General features: G+C 45.7%; 1 protein-coding gene across 5 annotated transcripts in view; it reads left to right on the forward strand.

Annotated features, from left to right (window-relative positions):
- Positions 1-12,221, forward strand: part of ERG (ETS transcription factor ERG) — a 235,635-nt gene that overhangs the window by 43,123 nt on the left and 180,291 nt on the right. For all 5 annotated transcript variants that reach the window (XM_036118418.2, XM_078073261.1, XM_078073212.1 and 2 more), the window contains exon 2: positions 8,725-8,826. The gene's annotated coding sequence lies outside the window, so the exon portion shown is untranslated. The remainder of the gene's footprint in view (positions 1-8,724; positions 8,827-12,221) is intronic.

Raw genomic sequence — 12,221 nt, forward strand, 5'->3', positions numbered from 1 at the left:
CTCCTTGGAAACTCCATGCCACAGATGCTCGGAAATCTCCAGCTGGTATTTTCAGAATAAGGGTCAGGCTTGATAGCCGGTACTTCTCGCTCCCCCAGTGGTCTGTGTCCAGCATCTGTGACCCACAGAGTCCTAACCATCCAGCCGATGTGCCCACCATCTCCCCCCGCCTTGGGCCCTTTGCTTCTCCACTTTTCTGGAACATGTGCCTGAGAGACACCTGATTCTCTCCACGCCCCCTGTTTGAGGTCATTGTCCTGCTTTGCAAGGCTCTCGTCCATGCCTCAGGAGGAGGCAAAGATGATAAAGACATGGTTAGGCTGTTGACAGAGGGCTGTTCCCATATTGCTCACTTAATCCTCACAGAAAATAGGCTGCGCTGTGCGCCCCCCCCTTTTTTGTGATTTTTATGTATTTATTTGAGAGAGAGAGAGAGAGAGAAATCACGACTGGGGGGAGGGGCAGAGGGAGAGGGAGGGGCAGGGAAAGAGGGAGAAGCAGACTCCCCGCCGAGCAGAGGGCCCAATGCAGGTTTGATCCCAGAACTCCGGGGTCATGACCTGAGCCGAAGGCAGACGTTGAACGGACTGAGCCACCCAGGCGCCCCTGTGCGCCCTTTATACACAAGGACTGTGTTAATTCTTTCTACCTGGATTATACTCCTCTCTCATGTCTATAAGAAGTCTGTCTCACCTTAGGATTGCATTTAGATCCTGCTGCCCCAAGCTGAAGGTCTGTTTTCATCTCCCCTGAGCTATCCCAGGGCTTCTTACTGTCCCTTAGTCTGAATCATAAAGCCTTAGTCCACAAGCTTACTGTCTTACAAGGCATGTAGACTCTCTGGGAGTGAGACACACACCGTGGAATGTTTTTATCCTCCAAAACCCCAGGACGTGGCTTTTGCATGGGGTGATCAGTTAATTCCTACTGAACGACTCGTTAATGGTGGAGCGCACGGAAAAGCTAATATGGATGGCATGCATAGCTGTAAAGCGGGAAGTAGGTTCTAAACCCCGCGCCCCTGAAGGGCTTTCGTGGCGAGGCTCATGACTTCTATTTAAAATACGTAGGAGGATTAAAAAATTTTTACTTCCAAATTGTGTCCAGTACAAATAAGGTGATCTTTATGCAATGCTCTTAAATTCATCAGAAGTTAGAGTGGAGATGGAAAAGCTGGGTTCAGAGCTCCTGCTGGTGAAATAGCCATCACCAGCCTGCCAAAGGGTTTGAGCAAAGCCAGTGGGCAGAGAAATACTTTCATGGTGAGTTCAAGGCTCTTTGAAGTTCCTCACCCTTAAAGGGTACAGGGTAAACTTTCCCTGTTGGTATTCTATAAGTATTTGGCCTTTTTATTTATTTTTTATAATAGAGCAATAATGGCAGATAATGTAGAGAATTCTCTACATTGTTAGTTTCAGCATCTTTCTCTTCTTTTTTCTTTCTGCCTTTATGCTGGTTGATTTTTCTTAGGAAAGCTTCTACCCTCTTCCGATCTGCCTCTTCCTACTCTATTCAAAATAAAAACATCTGCCTCCTGCAAGCATCAGGGTGATGCCGACAGGTGGGTTTCACCTAATAATGATGATCTGGAATATTCTTTGGGTCCCTGACTCTATTAATCTACATTGTTGTCATTTTGGTTCTATTATAGATTGTCTTGCCACTCAGGAATTTTGCATTTTTTTGTTTATAGCATTGAGATGTTAATACAACATCAATGAATTTAACTGGCAATTAGTGATTTTCATATACACCCTCAAAAACAATTATGTATTATTAACAGTGTTTTTGATTTTTCTGTCCCATGCTGTTAATTTAAAAATATGAAATGGATCTCATTATTTGCAAAGATGGTATCAATGCATTTGCCATCTTTAAGATTTGATCTTGTAATTATATCTATGAGGAATTCTTAATCTCAGGAAACAAACTGAGGGTTGCTGGAGTGGTGGGGGGGTGGGAGGGATGGGGTGGCTAGGTGATAGGCATTGGGGAGGGTATGTGCTATGGTGAGCACTGTGAATTGTGTAAGACTTATGAATCACAGACCTGTACCTCTGAAACAAATAATACATTATATGTTAAAAAAAAAAAAGAAGATAGTAGGAAGGGAAAAATGAAGTGGGGGAAATTGGAGGGGGAGACGAACCATGAGAGACTATGGACTCTGAGAAACAAACTGAGGGTTCTAGAGGGGAGGGGGGTGGGAGGATGGGCTAGCCTGGTGATGGGTATTAAAGAGGGCACGTACTGAATGGAGCACTGGGTGTTATATGTAAACAATGAATCATGGAACACTACATCAAAAACTAATGATGTAATGTATGGTGATTAACATAACATAATAAAAAAAAGATTTGATCTTGTGATTATATCAAGACAAAATTCATTATGAAGGTCAGGATTTGTTTCTAAAACAGACTTTGGGATTCTGTTCCCAAAGATACATTCTGTTAGATGAACTTTCTTAGAAATACATAATGTTCCTTTAACCTGTGGCCTGCTTGTCAGTTGTCTGCTGTTATGAAATGACTAAATATTTATGTTTTTCCAGTTGAACTTAGGAAAAAAAAAACCTCTAGTAAATGTGTTTCCTTTAACAGAAGGCTCAGTGTACAAGGGGAGAGAAGTGGTATTTATAGCTGTTTTCTCTTTCTTGATGTCACCCGCCTTTCAAATGCAGCTTGTTTTCCTTCAAATGTCTCATTTTTACTGGGACCTCAAGGCAGATCCTGGTCCCCAGACTGAGAGGCCATGGAGCTGTTTTGCTGCTGTGTGTTTGGTTTTGGTGGAAACTGGCAGCCGCACCTTCCACTCTGAGGTCAGCCTGATGCTTTCACGTGCGAAGGGCAAGGCTGAGAACGGGAGAAGGGTCCTTCCTTCGAGAGCGGCATGGGCTTTGCAAGAGTCCGTGTGTATGGGCGCATTGATGTTTCTTTTCATTCTGTTCTCCCCACGAAGAAAGAATGAGGAGGAAGCACTGTGGCCAGAGGTCGATTTAGGGTCGACAATGGCAAAAGATTGACCCTAAATCACAAAGTGAAATGAAACCAAACAACAGCCAAACCAGACCCAAGCAAACCGATAAGAAGCATACAGTTGTACCCATTCCGTGGCTCAGACATGGAGATCCTTGCCATTTTTTCCCAGCAAAACTGCTCTTGTTTATTTTGGCAACATTTCTTTACGATGGAGAGCAAAAGGAGACCCTTCAGGGGATTCTCTAAGATTCCAAGAACAGCCTCCCCGAGTTCTAAGTCCAAGCAGAAAACAGCACGGTGATTCACCAGTGGAAACCTACTCCTGTGCGCGCACTCGCAGTGTCAGCCTGGGGGAAGCCAGCAACACGCAGCATACGTGTTGGGCTCCTCACCAGCTTCGGGAAGCAGAGAGCTGATATGGAAGCAACTTAGGAGCCCCCGGACCTTTCACTGTTTCTGGGTTTTGAACTCCCTCTCCCTAGCGTTTGCCCCTCCCAGGAGCGACTCTCGCAGGGACTCAGCCCCTGGGCGAGCAGCTGTCTGGGCTGCTCTCCACAGATTGCCTCTGCCTTCTCCCCCCTTCCTTCAGAGTAGCCTCAGGCTCCTTTGTCTCCTGGCTTCTGGAACACACGTGTGCAAGGGCCGGCCTCTGCGGGCTTGCTACAGCGATCGTGCGCATCTCTGTCCAGCTCCGCGGGTAGCGACGGCTGTTGGTTCCTTGAAGGGGGTCGTGGTGGCCAACAGTTACCCCACAGAAATTGCCACATGCTTCACACCAGTTTCCCTGGGAGAGCAGGTGGTTACCCAGCAAACAGCACGCCACTTGTTTTGTGGCAGTAGCTGGCCCCCCCGACCTGCTGCTCTGTCTGGCCTCTCCTCTGTCTCTCCCAGCGTGGGCCGTCCCTGGTCCCTCTGTCTCTAGAATCTCTATGTCTTCTACTCCATCGGGTCCCTCGATCCTACCCATAAACAGTCCTTCTTTGCTCATCATCAATAGACAAGAAAAGCAAGCAAAGTGGATCGTAGGCTTCTTGAGGGCAAGACTTGTGCCCTGTTGCATCCCTAACTGTTAGCACTTTCTGAAACACAGTAGATATACAAGTACTGGGTGGGTGAATATACCGGTGTTTTGTCCTTGAACTTCTCCCCCTTCCTGTCTCTTGGCTGCTCGACTTCTCTTAAGAATAGCTTGCACTGGGGGCACCTGGGCGGCTCAGTCAGTTGAGTGTATGACTCTTGATTTCAGCTCAGGTCGTGATCTCCGGGTCTTGGGATTGAGCCCCGAATCGGGCTCTTCGCTCAGTGCGGAGTCAGCTTGGGATTCTTTCTGTTCTTCTGCTCATGCTCTCTCTCTCTCTTTCTCTTGCTCTCAAAAAAAAAAAAGCCTGCACTGACTTCCACACATCCTCTCAACGCATCCATTTGGAGACTGGTTTGCTTGACCTTTCTGCTGAAGCACTGTTAGAGGCCCCCAAGAGGTTCTGAGTTGCCAGATCCAGAGCCAGTTCCCAATACATGTGGTTGGTCGAATGAACTTTTCATGTTCATTCATCCCTCTGCAGATCAGATGCTGTGAACTATTTCTGTCTTACTGGACGTCCTTCTTTGGATTCCATGCTGTGGGTCGTTTCTAGATTTCTAATTCTCTTACTGTTCCTCCTTGTGTTCTTGGCTGTTTTATTTTCTCCTTCAGTGTTCCAAATAGGTCAGGGGCTCCCCTCAATCATAAACGGGGGGTCAAACAAGGCAGTGGGCACTTGATATTTATCATTGATACCAATGGAACTTCTAAGTTATAGAGACAAGTCACTCAACATCTCTGAGCTCACACTCTGTCCCCTAAGTGGACATAGAGATTAAAGACACTCTCCTTACAGCACACGTCTCCTAAGTACACTTGCTCACCTTCATACCTTTGCTCACCTGTCTCCTCCACTTTGCGTGCTCTTTGCCCCATTCCTACCTATTGAATGCTAAGCGCCCATCCCATACTAACACCCCCAGAGAGGCATTGCTATTCCATGGCGCTAAATAGAATTGCCTCCTCTTTTGTCCCTCTCTGGGGACTCTCCCCTTATTCTACATCCAATCAGTCATTTAACTAAAAGTATTGTCCCTCCATCAAACCCTGTGTTTATTGAGGGCATGTTCTACCCCATCTCCAGGGCTAGATTCTCAATACATGTACAATGGCAATAGGTTACTCACCTTGATAATTTTTATTTGTTCTCTAAGTCTTAGATACATTGTTTACATAGAGAGATTTATGGGCTGTGCTAATTTCCAGCGATCATTTTATTTTATTTTATTTATTATTATTATTTTTAATATTTTTTGCTTTGTTTTTAAAGATTTTATTTATTTATTTGAGAGAGAGAGCACAGAGGGACAGGGAAAAGCAGACTTCCTGCTGAGCAGGGAGCCCGACTCAAAACTCGATCCAGGACCCTGAGATCATGACCTGAGCTGAAGGCAGGTGCTTCACCAGTTGAGCCACCCTGGATCATTTTATTTTAAAGTTAAAACTGTGGAGCATATTCAGCATGTCTGTTTGAGTTGGAGTGAGATGGTAAATGAGCCAAAAGTGACTCTTTTGTTCATAGGTACTATAGTTCTGCCTCCAGGGTTGGGTAATTGCGCTCTTCTTCACCATAAGTAGAAACCCAGAAGATCTCCTTCATTCACCCCTAGATATCCACAGCATATTAGTTTCCTCCTCAGGCTGCCTCCCTTCGTGGACCTGAGATGGCTGTCCCAGCTCCAATCGTCACACAGAGAGGACAATATCCTATGGCCTTTCTCTAGCAACTGCGAGACTTTTCCTGGAAGTCCTCTAGCTCATTTCCCTGGTGTTGAATCGCCCATCCCTAAGCCAGCCAACCAGTGGCAAGAGGAAGGGGTGCGCAGTGATAGGATTTACCCTCGCAGTGGGCATGTTGGGATAGGGGTTGTACACCCAAATGAAGTTGGGGTTCCTTCTGTAAAGGAGGAAGGGCCCCAAGTGTGCAGGTTATGAATGAACAGTCTCCTCCGTGGCCGTGCTCACCAGGACCACAGTGATGACTGCAGCCCCTCTGTCCCTGGCATATGTCTGTCCATTTCTTCTCATGCAAGGCTGCTGTCTGCCCATTATCCAGGCTGTTTCTGGTCATGGAGGCAGCTCTTCTGGACATGGAGCTGTGCATCTTCCCAGGAGCCCACCTCCTCTATGAAACACATGCTGTTGTGGACGTGAGGTGGCCAGGAAAATCTGTGTGTGGGGAGTGGCTCCTTGTCCAGTGCATTTGGGGAGCAGGGAGGTCACACCGCCTGGAACATAACAACAATGCCTTCGTCTGTCCAGCTGGCACGGCCCTAAGCACCACCTTACACCTCCCTCTTACCAGCACCACCTGTCTCTTACCCACGGCTTGCGGATGAGCAAACTGAGGCTGCTGGGTCAGCACCAGCCGGGAGCCCCTAGCCCAGGGGTCTTTCTGCTGCACCAGGGCTGCTTTGGCAAATGAAGCTTGCCCTTCAGGTGCTCAGCCGAGTTTGGCTTTACCCATCGCCAGTGGCCACTTTCTAACCACCACAAACAGTCTTCTTCCTCTGACTGGGGAGAACACGGAGCCTCACTGAATCCAAGGGTGGCGTGGACTGGGGTCCTTGACCGTGGCAGGCTTGGGGGGGGTCTGGTCCTCACATGGGTCATGTGGTTCTTTGATCTCTGCTTTTTCTGCAGGACCAGGGGCTCTTGGGCAGGGTTAAGCTGTATGCTCTCAAGCCAGAGTTCTCAAATGGCTGTATTTTTTGAGTTCTTAAGTCTGGTTTGCATAATTTTCTGATTTTTTGCTTTGATTGGGCCAGCAGTTACCTCATGCGGCTGGTAGCGTGCCTTTCCCTGGCAAAGCTGTTCTCCCCGGACTCTGTGACATTTTTTTGGATCCTTTGGGGCTTCTCAGCTGTGTTATGGATAGTTTGTGTTGTCAGATAAGTGCCCTCTGGATAAATGAAATATTAATAACACCATAATGCTAATTTAAAAATACCCATTGCACATATTTAATAGAATCTTCTCTGGGCTTTACTCTTGTCTTTAAATCAGGTCCAGCAATATTCAGTCATAAATCAGGTTATTCTTTCGGCATGTAGAGATTTTGGCACTCAAGTATACTCTAGGATGACATAGGATAGTAAATCTTAACCCACGCTTTTAAAACTCTTATTCCCTTTTCAGCAATTGGAAACTAAATATGATTTTAACCACTTGCCTGTGGAAAGCATTTAACCAAGTGATAATCAATATTGCCTTTTGGATTTCGAGAAAAGGGAATTTGGGAACACCTTTATGAACTCAAGGACTGTGCGGCCAGGCAAAGCATGGTCTAATTCGCTGTTACCTTCCCCTTTCCTGCTGAAAATCCAGTCCCTGAGAAGGGGAGCCCAACCTGGCTTCATAAGGCTGGGGGGCAGAAGTCACACATTGCTCTCTGGAAAAATGCTTTGAAAATATGTTCAGGGATAGAAAATGATCATTGCTGAGTTTTCTTCTCATTATCAAGATGAATTTTCTTCATTCTGAAAATCAAGAAAATACCCAGAAGAAAATAATAGAGAAAAATAAAACTCCCTCAGAATTCACATTGGAAACTCAAAGCCCGCTTCTGTTAGTGATTTCACGCCCTTCCTGAGAGCTGCCCCCTTTTCTTTCTACCTTCCCTTTTGTCTTTAGGCCATCTAGCACTTTTTTCTTTTTACAATATCGGCATCGTATTTATATGTGGTTTTGGATCCTAATATTTTCCCAAAAGTTTATATTTTCCATATCATAGCAAACACTTTGTGGGTACACTGGGCAACTGGATAAACTGTCCCAAAGCGCAGGCCCAAAGACTTGAGATGGACTTGGCAGGCGCCCCGAGCAGAGTGGGAGGGTCAGCGGGGCTGCGGAAACATTTAGAAATACTATTGCCCATGGCAAATATTGATTTTGATGCAATACTTAAGACATTTTCTAGTTTGAAAATATTTTCAACCGAAACAGTTGCCATTTGCAATTTGTCATATTGTGAGGATTCTGTTAAATATAATATTTTGGGATTGGCTATTTTACTTGGAAAGTTGCGTTAGCACAGAAATTCCTGTATCTCCAAAAAAAGAGATCAGATTCTAGAGCTGTGGCGACAGGCATATTCTAAGGAAGACTTCTCTCTCTCTCTCTCTTTCTCTCTTTCTTTTATTTCAGTTTGGTCGTGTTCTAATGTTAAAAATATGGATCTTTCTCAGCATCTACAAATTAAAAGGGTTGTTTCTTTCCTGGAACGAAAATGACTGTTTAATTACAGTTCTCGGGGTGTTTAATAAGCCCTGTTACTCTTTGTTTTGAGCAGACAAAAGTGCTGAAAGAATGATTTGGGGAAGCCATCATTACTAAGGCTGGGGTCTGTAAGGGAAGGAAAACATTTTCAAAATATTTTCTTTGCAAAAGTGTATGTGGGCTTCAGTATTGCCAGCTCAGGCTTGGCCTGTGTTTCACTCCTCATTTTTGCTTCATAACGCTGAGCTTCCCTGGAGGAATGTTGCCACCCCCATGCCCACCCCCCCTTTTTTAAGGGGAGGAGTTTACGTTTATTCTCCTTTTAGGATATTTTAAAATAATGTTTAAGAAATAGGTTTTGTCACTAAACATACTGTTGATCCTTGGTGTTATTTTTTTGGTGAAAAAAAACCCAAGGTTTAATATATTTAAATTCTTTTTCAGGTTGTTCCAAGATCTTTGAAGACCCAAGAAAAGCAGTGTTGACCAAAAGCAAGACCAATGACTCGAAGAGAAAAAAGATGGTGGGGCCAAGGGCAATTAAAGGTAAAACAAAATCCCAGAGAACCTACCTCTCCTAGTGAAGAATTAAAAAAAAAATACAGATATATCTATGAATATTTGGCATCTTGGATATTTGATTATTTGTGTTCCCAGACCTCCAAGACCTTTCCTTTGTGGGAGGTGGGTGGGGGATGGGTGAAATAGGTGATGAGGATTGAAGAGGACACTTATCACGGTGAAAAAGCCAAAACCAAAGCCAAAACCGAAGACCTTTCCTTGGAGCATTTGGTATATGTTGAGGGATCGTGTTGGTTCCACTGATTGTCTCCCTTAAGGAAGACAACCCGCACCCGGCCCCACCTGCCATCCCCTGACACCAACACAGGGGAGTGTTGGTTATGTCACTGCTTTACAAGTATTGACCTTGTCACCCCTCCTTTCTCTGCTGCCTCCTGCTCTCGTCTTCTCCTTCCAGAAGGACTGGAGGCCAAGGGCAGTATCTACAGATATCTATGCTTTATGATATTTACATTTTCCTGTCATATTACTAAGTTTGGTTTGTGGTTATTTTATAGTTATTTCACCTGAATTCAGTGGAAGCCTCATCTCAAGAGGCACACACAGGGGGATGCATCTGTGCATTCATTAATTTTGCAAAAAAAAAAGGTGGAGGATTTCAGCCCTTTATCTACAAAATATGCCCCTTAGCTGTTGGGAACTATCAGGCTTCTCTCAGAAAAGCACTTCACGGATTGGAATTGGTTATGGTGGGCCTATCTCGTACTCATTAAGGCCACAGAACTTAAAAAAGGCTCTCTTTAGCCAAAATGAAGCCAAGAATGATTACTAGATGGGATAATAATACTGGGACGTTCCTTGAACAGAGTTAGTGTCTGGTAAGAAAGAGTGCAAATAAATTGGATGTGATTCCTGAGGCACACCTTTCCCCCTTCCCACCCCCCAAATCAGGGCCACTAGTCTTTGTAAGTTGAAACATTGAGCAAGTCGCTCAATAAAGGTGTATTAGTTTTCCAGGGCAGCTGTAACAAAGTCCTGCGGACTGGAGGCTCAGATGACACAAATAGATTCACAGTTCTGGAGGCTGGATGTCTGAGGTCAAGGCGTGGGCAGAGTTGGTTCCTTCTGAGGCCGTGAGAGAGAGGCTGTCCCAGGCCTCTCTCCTTGGCTTGTGATGGCCGTCTTCTTCCTGTGTCTTCATATCATCTGTCCTCTATGTGAGTAAGGGCACTGGTCATATTGGCTAGGGCCCACCCTGTGACCTCACTGTAACTTGATAACTTCGGTAAAGACCCCATGCCCTGTAAGGATGCTTTCTGAGCTATCTGGGGGTTAGGACCCCCAACCCTTCAGTTCAACCTTTTGCAATAGGTATTTGTAGTTATTTGGAAAGATAAGCCATATCCTATTGAAGCAGCACTAATTCGTCTTTGTAGATAAATGTGAAGGTGCATTTGGTTGACTCTTCTGCCTCCCACCGGCCTCTCTTGCTTACTTCTGGTATGTAGGTACCAGGGCTCTGACTGGGGTAGGCCTGAGAAGCAGTGCTTCTTTCAATCATGGGCCCTGGCTGAGTGTCTCACTTGCTTCCCCTCCTCCCATTCCCTTTAGGGGGAAGGGTGCCCATGCTCTTGGCAGGAATCAGATCTGTGCAGTTCTTACGGTAGACTTGGCTTTGCTGGTAAAAGACTGGCATGGGCTCGGTCCCTACTCATCAAGAGCAAGTGTGCCTGATGACCAGCTCATTCGATGAATGGATTCATTATCATGGGTTTGCTTAGAGTCATTTTGCCTGAAACGTTTTTACTTACTGAAAACTAGTTAGCTTAAAATTAAACATCCGGTTTTTAAATGAAGGATGTTTTTAGTCAATTGACAAAGGTCCCTTATGAATTTATTTATTGAGAATTATTTTTCTCAAAGTTGCAACATTTTATACCGCATCGAGTTTTTGCTTTCTTAATCATAATGACTACCACTTATTAAGTGCTTACTGTATGCCTAGCACTGCAAGAGGTTTCTTAGGCATAATTTAATGTAATCTTCACAAAAGCCTAATGGAGTTGGCCGGGGAGAGAGCCAGACAGAGGTCTCACTCAGGCACTAACCAGTTGGAACTGACACTGGCCAAACCTTGCGTTCACACGTGCGTGAATCGCTGACCATCAGTTTGGAGGTGGATACCCGAGGAGTTTTTCTCCCTCCTGACATCAGATATGTGGTGTCTTTTACAACACCATCAACCAGTTTTCCAACTCTCCAACCCCAGCTGGGTAGCCTACAATGTAATTCAATTCTGACACTACCAGGAGTTAACATCAGGCCCCACAGGTTAAAGGCTCAGACCCACAAGACTGACCTCCCCCATCCAATCCCTCCCCAGATTACTTACACTTCTGTCCAACTTGGCTGCAGAGTCGGGGATTCGCACATCTCCCTCCATGACTCAGGAATTTGCTGGAAGGACACAGAACTCAGGAAAATGCTGTACTCACTACTTTGGTTTATTATAAAGGATACAGGTAAACAGATGGATGGAGAGGTTCATAGGTGAGTTCTAGAGGGGTCCTGAGAGCAGGCGCTTCTGTCCCCATGGAGTTGGGATGTGCCCCCTCTAGGCACATGGATGTGTTCACCAACTTGGAAGCTCTGACTCTTGTCATACAGGAATTTTTAAAAAGGTTTCATCACATGGGAATATCGATTATTAACTCATTCTCCAGCCCTTCTCTCCCCAGAGGATGGGGGTGGGGACGAAAACCCCAGGCTTCTCATCAAAGCGTGGTCTGAGACTGCCGTGAAGCTATCTGGGTGTCCTCCAGGGGTCACTTCATTAGAACAAGAGATGCTTCTATTGCTCTTCTCCCTTAGGAAAATCCAGTGGTTTTAAGAGCTCTGTGCTAGGAACTGGGGACAGAGACCAAATATCTTTTTCTTTTTCTTTTTTTTAATACCACAGTTGTATTATCCCCATTTTACAGATGGTGTAACTATAGTTCCTCAAGGGTGAAGTAGCCTTTTCTAGGTTTCTGAGGAGGAAAACCAGACCCTGCACCGCCAACTCAGATCCAGCGCTGCCCCACCAGAGAGCCCTGTCCCCATGCCCTCCAGGACCCATCCCCCATTCCACACCACACCTGAGGTGCCTGAGAACCTGCAGCTCCTGCCCAAACTGGCCTGAGCATCTTTGGGGCCTGCACAGGCCTCTTTCCTGGAGTCCATCTTGTTTGGAAGATTCCCTATATTTCCCTAGGGGGGAAGCATGGCCCACAGGGCAGCTGGGTCCACATGACTATGTGGGGGGCCCCTGGCATAGGGACAGAACTGGGGTTTGGTAGAGAAGGAGGGGTAGGACCCCTCCATTTCTAATTCTTGCCCCAACCCTGCAAATATTCCTGTCTTCTCTTAACCATTTTGCA

This window comes from Halichoerus grypus, chromosome 1 (genome assembly GCF_964656455.1).
Source record: "Halichoerus grypus chromosome 1, mHalGry1.hap1.1, whole genome shotgun sequence".
Taxonomy (NCBI): Eukaryota; Metazoa; Chordata; class Mammalia; order Carnivora; family Phocidae; genus Halichoerus; species Halichoerus grypus.